This window comes from Anolis sagrei, chromosome 9 (genome assembly GCF_037176765.1).
Source record: "Anolis sagrei isolate rAnoSag1 chromosome 9, rAnoSag1.mat, whole genome shotgun sequence".
Taxonomy (NCBI): Eukaryota; Metazoa; Chordata; class Lepidosauria; order Squamata; family Dactyloidae; genus Anolis; species Anolis sagrei.
The window spans coordinates 22,065,950-22,079,109 of NC_090029.1; the positions used below are offsets into that span (position 1 = coordinate 22,065,950).

Genomic DNA, 13,160 nt, shown 5'->3' on the forward strand with positions numbered 1-13,160 from the left:
GTGTCCACTTACTCAAACAAGCTCCTGCCTCCACAATCAGCAAGAGCTCCTACTTCTCAGGAAACACCAAAGGCCCTCCCTCCAATGGCATTTCAGGTTATAGTGAGCACTGTAAACATGTCCAAGAGCCCTGCCAATGTCCTCCCCAAACACCATACTGTCCACCACCCAAGTGAAGCTTTCATACGGGGACAATTCCATCCTAGATTTTCTGTTTTTCCTCCACCACAGACATCCCAGTGTTTTTTACTCTCTCCATTGGTGTGGAATTTGCATGACCCCGCCCACTGCCTCTCCCATAACCCTTTCCTACTCTTTTCTATGACACACAGCAAACATGAGGAACTGATCAGCAACTGAACATACTCAAGGAAGTTGGGGTGATTTATAGGAGTTGTAGATTCTAGAATGTACAGTTCTCCTGCGATCAAAGAGCACTCTGAACTCCACCAACGATGGACGTGCAATGAACTTGGCACACAAAACCCCCATGCTCAACAAAACATATTGGAGGTCTTTGGAGGGATTTATAGGAATTGTAGTTCACCTACATCCAGAAAGCACAGTTGACCCAAAGAAAGATGGATCTGGACCAAATTTATATCCGATATGTCCAAAAATTAATACTGGTGGGTTTGGGGGGGAACTGTCCTTGATTTGGATGTTGTCGTTACTAGGATTTAAAGTTCACCTGCAATCAAAGAGCAATTCGCATCCCACCAAAGACGTACCTGGACCTAACCTGGCACACAGAACCCCCCTGACCAACAAAATATAATGGAGGGCTTTGGGGGGGAATTCACCATGATTTGGGCAAGTTGTAGTTCACCTACATCAAGAGAGCACCGTGATGCCAAACAGCGATACATAAATACCTGATATGCCCAAATTTGAATACTGGAATGGCTTGGGAGGGATTGACCTTGATTTTTGGAGTTGTAGTTCACTTACAACCAGAGAAACAGTGAACCCCACCGATGATGGACCTGAATCAAATTTGGCACACAGAACCCCCATGACCAACTGAAAATACTAGAGAGGTTTGGAGGGAACTGACCTTCATTTCTGGGAGTTGTAGTTCACTTACATCCAGAGACACTGTGACCACCACCGATGACGGATCTGGACCAAACTTGGCACATGGAATCCCCATGATCAACTGAACCTACTGGAGGGATTTGAGGGGACTGACCCACCATGGTGGGAGTTGTAGTTTACCCCACAACCAGAGAGCACACTGAACCCACCGATGATGCACCTAGAACAAACTTGCCCAACAGAACAAGCTTTAAAAACTGATGGAGTTTTTTGGGATTAACCTGCCATGATGTGAGTTGTAGTTCACCCACAACATTATGCATTTTGCACAATTAAATAATTGACTTTTTCAAATAATCTGTGCAACGCCGCGTACCCAAGCTAGTTATAAAACAAAAACAAAAAGTGGTATTATACAAATCATAAGGTTACATTGTTCTTCCTCCACTTATAACAACTGCAATTCCTTATTTTAAAGCAAAACATTCAGATCTTCCTCTCTTGCCTCCCACCTAAAAAAGCAAGGACTGCCTAAGGAGCTCTTGGGATAAAGTTACTATGTTGCGTGCTTAATGAAGCCATGGAGGCCCTAATGTTACAAAATGCTTAGATACGGACTACTAAAGAGGAAATATCTGGAGGGTACATTCATGCGGAGCCAATCTGGAACTATGAGTGCATTGGGTGACTTTAGACAAGTCACTCTCTCTCAACATCAAGCCTTATTGGATCAAATTTTGACATTCCTTCATAGAACCCTAGAGGTTGGAGAGACTCCAAGGGTCATCCAGTCCAACCCCATTCTGCCACAAGGGAACACCCAATCAAAGACTTCCTGACAGATGGCCATCCATCAGGAGACCCCGCCACAACTCAAGATAGCATATTATACTGACGAGCATCTAAGTTCTTCCTAACGTGGTGGTGGACTCTCTTTTCCTGCCATTTGAATCCATGCCTCCATTGGATCCCAGTCTCCAGAGCCACAGAAAACAAGCCGGCTCCTTCCTCAATATGGCATCTCTTCCAATATTTACATGTGTGGCCTCTCAACCTTCCCATATGTGCAGTTTCGTCATGTAGCTTTAACAGCATCGTACATGTCTACACTGCCGTACAATGCAGTTCAATGCAGCCTTATGAAATTGCATTATAGGGCCATGTCAATGGGGACTGAATATGTCTATGCAATATTCCTACAAAGCTGGAACCCTAACCACAGACATTCCAGTGTTTCAGACTCTCTCCATTGGTGTGGAATTTGCATAATGACACCCTCTGCCTCTCCCATAACCCTTTCCTATTCTTTTCTATGCCACACAGCAAACAGAGGAATTGATCAGCAACTAAACACACTAGAGAGGTTTGGGGAGAATTCACCATGATTTATGGGAGTTGTAGGTACTAGGATGTATAGTTTGCCTGCAATCCAAGAGCACTCTGAACTTCACCAGTGATGGACCTGGAAATAACTTGGCACACAGAACTCCCATGACCAACACAAAATACTGGAGGTCTTTGGAGGGATTTAGGAGTTGTAGTTCACCTACATCAGTGGTTCTCAACCTGGGGGTCCCCAGACGTTTTTGGCCTACAACTCCCAGAAATCTCAGCTGGTTTATCAGCTGTAAGGATTTCTGGGAGTTGAAGGCCAAAAACATCTGGGGACCCCAAGTTGAGAACTACTGACCTACATCCAAAGCACGCTAATTTGATTACTAGAAGGGTTTGGGGGGAAACTGACCTTCCTTTCTGGGAGTTGTAGTACATTCACAACCAGAGAAACTGTGATCTCCACAGATGATTGACCTGGACCAAACTTGGCACATAGAACCCCCATGACTAACTCAACCTGCTGGAGAGGTTTGAGGGGACTGACTCACCATAGAAACCCCATGACCAGCAAAAATACTGGAGGTCTTTGGGGAAAATTCACCTTGTTTTGGGGGAGTTGTAGTTCACCTACATCCAGAGAGTATTGTGAACCCAAACACCAATGGATTTGGACCAAACTTGCCACACATACCTGATATGCTGAAGTTTGATTACTGGAGGGGTTTGGGGGGAACTAACCTTCCTTTCTGGGAGTTGTAGTTCACCCGCAGCAGAAAAATTGTGACCTCCCCTGAAGATGGACCTGGACAAAACTTGGCACGTAGAACCCGCATGACTAACTCAACCTACTGGAGGGGTCTGAGGGGACTGACTCACCATAGTGGGAGTTGTAGTTTGCCCTACCACCAGAAAGCACACTGAACCCGACTGATGATGCATCTAGAGCAAACTTGCCCTACATAACAAACTTTAAGAACTGATGGAGTTTCTCGAGGTTAACCTGGCATGATGTGAGTTGTGGTTCACCCACAACCATATGCATTTTGTACAATTTAGGGGCTCCCGGTGGCGCAAAGGGTTAAACCTTGTGCCAGTAGGGCTGCTGACCGACAGGCCAGTGGTTCGAATCCGGGGAGAAGAGGTTGAGCTCCCTCTGTGAGCTCCAGCTCTCCATGCGGGAACGTGAGAGAAGCCTTCCACAAGGATGGTAAAACATCAAAAAAACATCCGGGAACGTTGTTGCAGGCGACCAATTCTCACACACCAGAAGCGACTTGTAGTTTCTCAAGTCGCTCCTGACACAAACACACGCATTTATCTCACACCAGAAGTGACTTTTAGTTCCTTTTATATATATATATATATATATATATTCATTTTACCAAAAGTAACATAAAACCACAATACACATACTGAAAAGAAACAGAACCAAATAAAAAGTAAGAGAGGGGGAGAAAAAGAAAAGAAAAAAAATATGAATAAAAATAAAAATAAAATAAAGTTGACTTCCGTTCTTCCTCCTTTCACCCCAATAATAAAGAAAAACTTTCTTCGATAGTCCCAACAAAAATTATAATTTTCCCTCAGTCTTTGTCAAAAATCCTCTTATTTACCATGTTTATTAATATAGTCTTCAAAAACCATCCAATCCATCATTTTTATTCCCTTTCCGTTGCTTGATTTTAGCAGAAATGTCAGTTTATCCAAGTCCTTAATTTACATTATTTTGTCCAACCATTGGGTCTTAGAGGGAAATAACTCCATTTTCCAAAACTTAGCAAAAGTCATTCTCACCACAGTCACAAAAAAGTGAACCATTTATCAACATTTAAATCTTTAAATAACTCAAGTTGCTCCTGACACAAAAGACACAATTTTCTCTCACACCAGAAGTGACTTGTAGTTTCTCAAGTTGCTCCTGACACAAATACACACAATTTTTTTTAAAAAATGACTTTTTCAAATATTCCCAAATAAATAAATAGATCAAATCGACTTTTCCAAATAATCCCAAATAAATAAATAGATGAAATCAACTTTTTCAAATAATCCCAAATAAATAAATAGATAAAATGAACTTTTTCAAATAATCCCAAATAAATAAATAAATAAAATCAACTTTTTCAAATAATCCCAAATAAATAAATAAATAAATAAAATCAACTTTTTCAAATAATCCCAAATAAATAAATAAATAAATAAAATCAACTTTTTTCAAATAATTCCAAATAAATAGATAAATAAAATCAACTTTTTTCAAATAATCCCAAATAAATAAATAGATAAAATCAACTTTTTTCAAATAATCCCAAATAAATAAATAAATAAAATCAACTTTTTCAAATAATCCCAAACTGGTCGTAACTTTGCATAAACCAAACAAAAACTCAACGTAAACAAATAGTACACAACCAACGCAAACCTTGAGAGCACAAAGTCTCAGGACTCTAAACCACTGCCAAATAATCCAGATTGTTTCGAACTGGATTATAGGAGTCTACACTGCCATATAGTCAGATAACCTGGATTTTATATGGCAATGTAGATGGGGGCTAAGGCTGACCACCCACAAGGGTCTGTGTACACCAGGCCTGGGCCTCCTGGTGCTTTGGACTCCAACTCCCATCATTCCTAACTTTGGACTCCAACTCCCATCATTCCTAACAGCCTCAGGCCCTTTCCTTTTGCCCCTCAGCCGCTTAAGCGGCTGAGGGGCAAAAGGAAAGGGCCTGAGGCTGTTAGGAATGATGGGAGTTGGAGTCCAAAGTTAGGAATGATGGGATTTGGAGTCCAAAGCACCTGGAGGGCCCAAGTTAGCCCATACCTGCTCTAACTGACCATACAATGCAATTTCACACTATTTCCAATGCTCACAACTTCAGAAAAGTTTGCAAAACTCAGCCCTTGGAGATGGAAAACCTCCCCACACTTTCCTCCTTCCAAGGCTCTCCTTCCAATGAGAAAAAAGGAACTTTTGGGGACACAAAGGAGAAAAAGAAAAAGGCACTCTTGCTCACCGCCACGCGTGACTCCAGAGACACTGAGGAAAAGGAGAAGGAGGAGGAAGCCAAGGGGGAAATGGCCGCTGGCCCAGGATTCCTCCTCTTCTTCTTCCTCTCCTTTTTCTTCTTCTTCTGCCTGTTGCTCGCCTTGCACCGACGGGGACGCGAGCGCGCGCCCGAGGAGGAGGGAGCGCGCGCTGCCCCCTCCAAACGACGCCTGCGCAGAACAGCGCCTTCCAAACTCGGAAAGAGTGGGGAAACTTTTTTCTTTGGGGCTTCGTTGAGCTCCCACGCTTCGGATCCAGGGGTTCCCGTGAGCGCCACCTACTGAGCGAATGGGAGGAGGACACTTTGCAAACAAAGGGATGCTTAGAGGGTCTGGGCACTAGGAAGTTGAGGCAGTTTGGGACACAGTTTGGGTACATCTATACTGTGGAACTGATGCAGTTTGCACCATTTTGGGTGTATCTGCACTCTGGAATTGATGCAGTTTGGCATCACTTTGGGTGCATCTATATTTTGGAATCAATGCAGTTTGGCACCACTTTGGGTGCATCTATACTGTGAAACTGATGTAATTTGGCACCACTTTGGGTGTATTTATACTTTGGAAGGGATGCAGTTTGGGAGTGCTTTGAGTGCATCTATACCTTGGAATCGATGCAGTTTGGCACCACTTTGGGTGCAACTACACTGTGGAATAGATGCACTTTGGGTGCGTCTATACTGTGGAACTGATGCAATTGGGCACCACTTTGGGTGCATCATTCTACACTGTGAAACCGATGCAGTTCGGCACCACTTTGGGTACATCTGCACTCTGGAATTGATGCAGTTTGGCACCACTTTGGGTGCATCTACACTGTAGAACTGATGCAGTCTGCACCACTTGGGGTGCATCTGCACTGGGGAACTGATGCAGTTTGGCACCACTTTGGGTGCATCTATACTGGGGAACTGATGCAGTTTGACATCACTTTGGGTGCATCTATACTGTGAAACTGATGTAATTTGGCACCACTTTGGGTGTATTTATACTTTGGAATTGATGTAGTTTGGGATTGCTTTGAGTGCATCTATACTTTGGAATCGATGCAGTTTGGCACCACTTTGGGTGCATCTATACTGTAGAACTGATACAGTTTGGCATCACTTTGGTTGCATCTATACTGGGGAACTGATGCAGTTTGGCACCACTTTGGTTGCATCTTATACTGGGGAACTGATGCAGTTTGGCACCACTTTGGGTGTATCTACACTCTGGAATTGATGCAGTTTGGCATCATTCTACACCAGGGGTCCTCAAACTATGGCCCGGGGGCCAGATGCGACCCTCCAAGATAATTTACCCAGCCCTCGCTCAGGGTGAACCTAAGTCTGTGGTGACTCAAAAGCACACAACAACAACAACAATCTTATCTCATCAGCCAAAAGTAGGCCGACACTTCCCACTGAAATACGAATAAGTTTATTTTTGTTAATATTGTTCTTCATGTTAATTAATGTATTGTTTTTTTATAGTTATTTGCACTACAAATAAAATACGTATGTTCATGTTTGTTTTTTCAAATTATAATCTGGCCCTCTGACAGTTTGAGGGACTGTGACCTGGCCCTCTCTTTAAAAAGTTTGAGGACCCCTGTTCTACACTGTGAAATCGATGTAGTTTGGCACCACTTTGGGTGCATCTATACTGTGGAACGGATGCAGTTTGGCACCACTTTGGGTGGATCTACACTGTAGAACTGATGCAGTTTGGTGCCATTTTGGGTGCATCTATAGTGGGGAATTGATGGAGTTTGCACCACTTTGTATGTATCTAGACTATGGAATAAATGCAATTTGGCACCACTTTGGGTGCATCTACACTGAGGAATAGATGCAGTTTGGCACCACTTTGGGTGCATCTATACTGTGGAACTGATGCACTTCGGTAGCACTTTGAGTGCATCTATACCAGGCATGCGCAAACCGGCCCCCCATGTGTTTTGGACTCCAACTCCCACAATCTCCAAGGGGAGGAGCTTGAGGCTGTTAGGAATTGTGGGAATCAGAGTCCAAAACACCTGGAAGGCTGAAGTTTGACCGTGCCTAATCAACACTGGAATCAATGCAGTTTGGTCCCACCTTGGGTGCATGTAGGCTGTGGAATTGATGCAGTTTGGCACCACTTTGGGTACAGCTGTACTGTGGAACTGATGCAGTTTGCACTACTTTGGGTGCATCTTTATTGTGGAATTGATGTAGTTTGACACCACTTTGGGTTACTTTCAAAAATTCAACAACTCCCATGGTTCTATTGAATCCAGCTATGGCACTTAAAGTGGTGTCAAACTGCATTAATTCTACATTGTAGATGCTCCCGCTGTTTGGGCACAGCTGATGCCATGCTATGAGATCAAACCAATAGGAAGAGCAATAGAAAAAAACAGATTTCTTGTCTGTTTAATAGGGAGGTAGAGCTAATTAGAAATAGTTTGAGCCAACTAAATATAGAGATTTTGATTTGGACAGATAAGAACAGATTAAGTAAGAAGAGGGAACTGGAATTCTGAATAGCATATGGGATGCTGAGCGGACAGAAAGAGTTGAAGGAGTTCACTTTGTTCGAGAAGGAGTGTTTCAGCGCACTGTGTGCGGAACCAGCATAAAGCTAGGTGTTTATCTTGGCCGGAATCCAGTATTAGCTTATGCTTAACTAAGGACTTAACTGTTTCATATTCATGGTTGCTACTTTAGGGCACGCCCACACAGGCCAAATGGCTGCAGGTTAATGAGTAAAACCAGAGGTGTATCTATGAGAAGGGGTACAAGGGGGACATTGCTATCTCAAAAAGAATGTGGCCCCAACATTTTCCTGCAGCTCCCACATATCTAACATCAAGAGGCTGGTTCTACATCAGCGTTTCTCAACCTAAAATTTGGGACCGGGGGGGTGGTCTCAAAGGGGTCATCAAAGACCATCAGAAATAACAGTATTTTCTTTTGGTCATGGGGGTTCTGTGTGGGAAGTCTGGCCCAATTCTACCATTGGTGGGGTTCAGAATGCTCTTTGATTGTAGGTGAACTATAAATCCCAGCAATTACAACTCTCCAATGTCAAGGTCTACTTTCCTCAAACTCCACCAGTGTTCATATTTGGGCATATTGATTATTCGTGCCAAGTTTGGTCCAGATACATCATTGTTTGAGTCCACAGTGTGCTCTGGATGTTGGTGAACTACAACTCCAAAACTCAAGGTCAGTGCACACCAAACCCTTCCAGTATTTTCTGTTGGTCGGGGAAGTTCTGTGTGCCAAGTTCCGTTCAATTCCATCACTGGTGGAGTTTGGAATACTCTTTAATTGTACGTGAACTATACATCCCAACAAATACAACTTCCAGATGTCAAGGTCTATTTTCCCAAAGTCCACCATTGTTCACATTTGGGCTTATTTCTTATTCGAGCCAAGTTTGGTCCAGATTGCTCTTTGATTGTAGGTGAACTATAAATCCTAGCAACTACAACTCCCAAATGTCAAGTCTATTTCTCCCAAAATCCACCAGTGTTCACATTTGTGCATATTGAGTATTCATGCCAAGTTTGGTCCAAAGCCATAATTGTTTGAGCCCACAGTGCTCTCTGGATGCAGGTGAACTACAACTCCAAAACTCAAGGTCAACTTTTCCAGTATTTTCTGTTGGTCATGCGAGTTCTGTGTGCCAGGTGTGGTTCAATTGCATCCTTGGTGGAGTTCAGAATGCTCTTTGATTGTAGGTTAACTATAAATCCCAGCAACTACAGCTCCCAAATGACAAAATCAATCCCCCCCAACCCCACCAGTGTTCAAATTTGGGTGTATTGGGTATTTGTGCCAAATTTGGTCCAGTGAATGAAAATACATCCTGCATATCAGATATTTACATTACAATTCATAATAGCTGCAAAATTACAGTTATGAAGTAGCAACGAAAATATTTTTTGTGATTGGGGTCAGCATAACATGAGGAACTGTATTAAGGGTTCACGGCATTAGGAAGGTTGAGAAACACTGTTGAACATTATACAGTCAGTGTAAGATGCATTATATTGTCAGCACAGAACCATATAATGCTGCTCACTCTGCATTATATGGATACACACTAACCATTGTTCAATGCGGTGTAAAACTTAAAGTGAAACCATGAAAGCTACCACACTTAAGAGAAGTCTTCTATAAACATATTTCAGTTAACTAGGACCACATCTACAATGCCATATAATGCTGTTTCGAAGTGCATTATATGGTTAGTGGAAACTCATATAATGGAGTTTTTCTGCATTATATGAGTCTATACCAGGTATGGGCAAACTTGGGCCCTCCAGGTGATTTGGACTCCAACTCCCATCATTCTTAACAGCCTCGGGCCTCTTCCTTAATTGGCTCAGGAGGAAAGGAAGGGGCCTGAGGCTGTTAGGAATTGTGGGAGTTGGAGTCCAAATCACCTGGAAAGTGGCCTTCCAACTCCCACAATTCCCATGCCCATGCCTGGTGTTTGCCCATGCCTGGTGTAGATGTACCCAAAGATTGGGGTTTTTTTAAGTATTGGAAATTGTATTATGGGTTTGGCCTTGTGTTAGCCGCCCTGAGTCCCCTTGGGGAGATGATGGCAGAGTATAAATAAAGTTTTATTATATTATTATTATTATTAAATAGTGATATATATATGAAAACATATTTATTAAGGATAGATCTGCATTTAAAAAATGAAAACACTGGCATTTATTTGTGGAATATCTGAAACGAACAGAAGGAGATTTAATGATAATAGTGTCTGAGACGTGGAAATGGAGCCACTTCAATGTAAGGATTAAGCAGTTATTTTATATTGGTTTGCTGTACGTTTTTTGGGTTGTATGACCATGTCCCAAAAGCATTCTCGCCTGATGTTTCGCCTGCATCTATGGCAGGCATCCTCAGAGGTTGTAAGCTCTAGAATATGGCCATATAGCCTGAAAAAACCTACAACAGCCCAGTGATTCCGGCCATGAAAGCCTTCAACAATACGGTTGTAAGCTTGCTTGCCATAAATGCAGGCGAAACGTCAGGAGAGAATGCTTCTGGAACGTGGCCATACAACCCAAAAAACTTACAGCAAACCAGTGATTCCAGGCATGAAAGCCTTTGACAATATATTTTATATCATTTTTTTATTGGTGGAAATCTTAAAAGTTGGTATTTATAGTAAGATATAAATATAGAAATAATCGAGTGATAAGGAGATGTTTATTTAAGTCAATTTGATCTAAATTAGAGACAGTCATAATCTGGAGAGTTATATACTTTGAGTATGTAGAAACTGGAAGTCATTTCAATGCTTCTTTGGAAATACATGTGTTCTAAATTCGGCGGGGGGGGGGGGGGAATATTCAACTTCTATGAGAAATTGGCTGAGCTGTCACTCACTGCCTGTTGACTTTTGCCATCTTGTGGCTGTTTTCTGCAATTGCTTGGCATAACACAGGGTACATCTGCACTGTAGAATGAATGCAGTTTGACAGCACTTTAACTGCTACACCCAAACATTAATTAATTAACTAATGTATATGTATATCTTTCTATTTAGACAGGGATTTCAGGATGGTGCACAACAGATGAATTTAAAAGAAGGAAAATAACAGAAATTATTTTTAAAAAGCTAAAACCCCATTAAGCCAATCAACAAGTTAAAAAAATAACATTACTTACTTAAACGATCCCTTGTTGTCTGAGTATGATGGCCTTCCAAGTGCAATGTCTTATAGGTGGATACATAGTGGATAATACATAGGTTACTATGGAGCCCTATTCTTGACTTGCATGTTCTTTCACGGTGAGGACATCGGTTTCCAGGTGGATGGCAGACCCGGTCAGGGTTGGTTGATGCACCTTCCTCTTGGCACATTTCTCCTTTTCACCCTCCATTCGTGCCTCAAATTCCACAGCACTGCTGGTCACAACTGACCACCAGTTAGAGTGCTCAAGGGACAGGGCTTCCCAGTTCTCTGTGTCTATGCTATAGTTTTTAAGGTTGGCTTTGAGCCCATCTTTCAATCGCTTTTCCTGTCCACCAACATTCCATTTTCTGTTCTTGAGTTGGGAGTAGAGTAACTGCTTTGGGACACGGTGACCAGGCATTCAGACAACGTGGCCAGTCTAGCAGAGTTGATGGTGCCATGGCAGAGTAGCATCACTTCAATGCTGGTGGTCTTTACTTCTTCAATGATTCTGGCATTTCCCTGCCTGTCTTCCCCAGAGATTTGCAGGATTTTTTGGAAGCAACACTGATGAAATCGTTCCAGGAGTTGAGTGTGACATCTATAGACAGTCCATGTTTTGCAGACATATAACAGGGTTGGGAAGACAATAGCTTTATAAACAAGCACCTTGGTCTCCCTACGGATGTCCCGATCCTGAAACACTCTCTTCTTCATTCAGAAAATTGCTGCACTCGCAGAGTTCACGCGGAGTTGCATTTCAGTGTCAATGTTGACTTTTGTGGAAAGATGGCTGCCAAGATAGCGGAAATGATCAACATTTTCTAATGTTACACCATTAATGTTAGGATAGCCATACCAGCCTTGGGCTGGCTGCTTTGGTCTCTGACATAAAGAAGGGAGGTGGGGAAAGGGAGGCTGAGAACAGTTGGGGAATGTAGTGTAAATAAGACATCTGTTTTGCTAAGGAAATTGAAACTGAAGTTAACAAATTTGTGGACACAATGTTTTCCCACTAGAGGGTGGATGGGAGTTGGGGCTGATGTATACAGCAGGTTTGAATGGGAAACTTTAGACCTGTCTTTTTTAGGAATTGTGGAAAGAAGGAATAAACCACTTGTCTCCAGCATTTTATTGTTGTGAGCTTGATTTTAACTCCAAGATCTTCCAGCATCTGACAATTAAGCTGTATTTCTGGCATTGCAGAGGGATTGGCTGGTGCCTGTTGAAAGAGCACTTTGGTTTTCCTGATGTTCAGTGACAGGCCAAGCTTATTGTATGCTTCTGCAAAGGTGTTTAGAGTGGCTTATTGGTCTTCTTCTGAATGCACACAGACTACGCTATCATCGGCATATTGAAGTTCTATAACATATGTTATTGTGACTTTGGTTTTGACGTTCAGTTTGCTAAAGTTAAATAGCTTGCCATCTGTCTGATAGAAGATTTCCACTCTGGTGGGAAGCTTCCCATCAACAAGATGAAGTATCATAGCGATAAAGATGGAAAATTAGGTTACATGAAAACAATGTTAAAGGGTTTAAACCTATGTGGTAGAGAGAGTTTATGTACCAGGACTGTGGCGCAGCTGGCTGGGAGTCGGCTGCATTAAGATCACTACTGACCGAAAGGTCATGAGTTCGAAGTCAGCCTGGATCGGAGTGAGCTTCCGACCAATTTTGTGTAGCTTGCTGTCGACCTTTGCAGCCCGAAAAACAGTTGCATCTGTCAAGTAGGAAATTTAGGCACTGCTTATGCGGTACTTATTACGAGGCCATAAAAATCTCCAGCAAGCATGCAAAGAATGAGGAAGTACTTCATCAGTGTCACAAATGGTCAGTGAAGGGACAGCTCCTCTGGTGGCCATAATACCCTCAGGAAAAGCTGGAATGTTAAATTGCCTCTGTGTCTGTCTATATATTTTGTGTGTCTATGCATTGAATGTTTGCCATGTATATGGACATCGTAATCCGCCCTGAGTCCCCTGCTGGGTGAGAAGGGCAGAATATAAATACTGTAAATAAATAAATAAATAAATAAATGTATAGCACCCATTAGGCTCTGAAAGCTC

The 13,160-nt window shown here is 42.4% G+C and overlaps 1 protein-coding gene across 9 annotated transcripts in view; it reads right to left on the minus strand.

Annotated features, from left to right (window-relative positions):
• Nucleotides 1-5,561, minus strand: part of AKAP13 (A-kinase anchoring protein 13) — a 290,558-nt gene extending 284,997 nt beyond the window's left edge. For 8 of the 9 annotated variants that reach the window (XM_067471354.1, XM_067471352.1, XM_067471349.1 and 5 more), the window contains exon 1: nt 5,391-5,561. The gene's annotated coding sequence lies outside the window, so the exon portion shown is untranslated. The remainder of the gene's footprint in view (nt 1-5,390) is intronic. The other variant, XM_067471356.1, reaches the window with a different exon arrangement.
• Nucleotides 5,562-13,160: the final 7,599 nt, after the last annotated feature.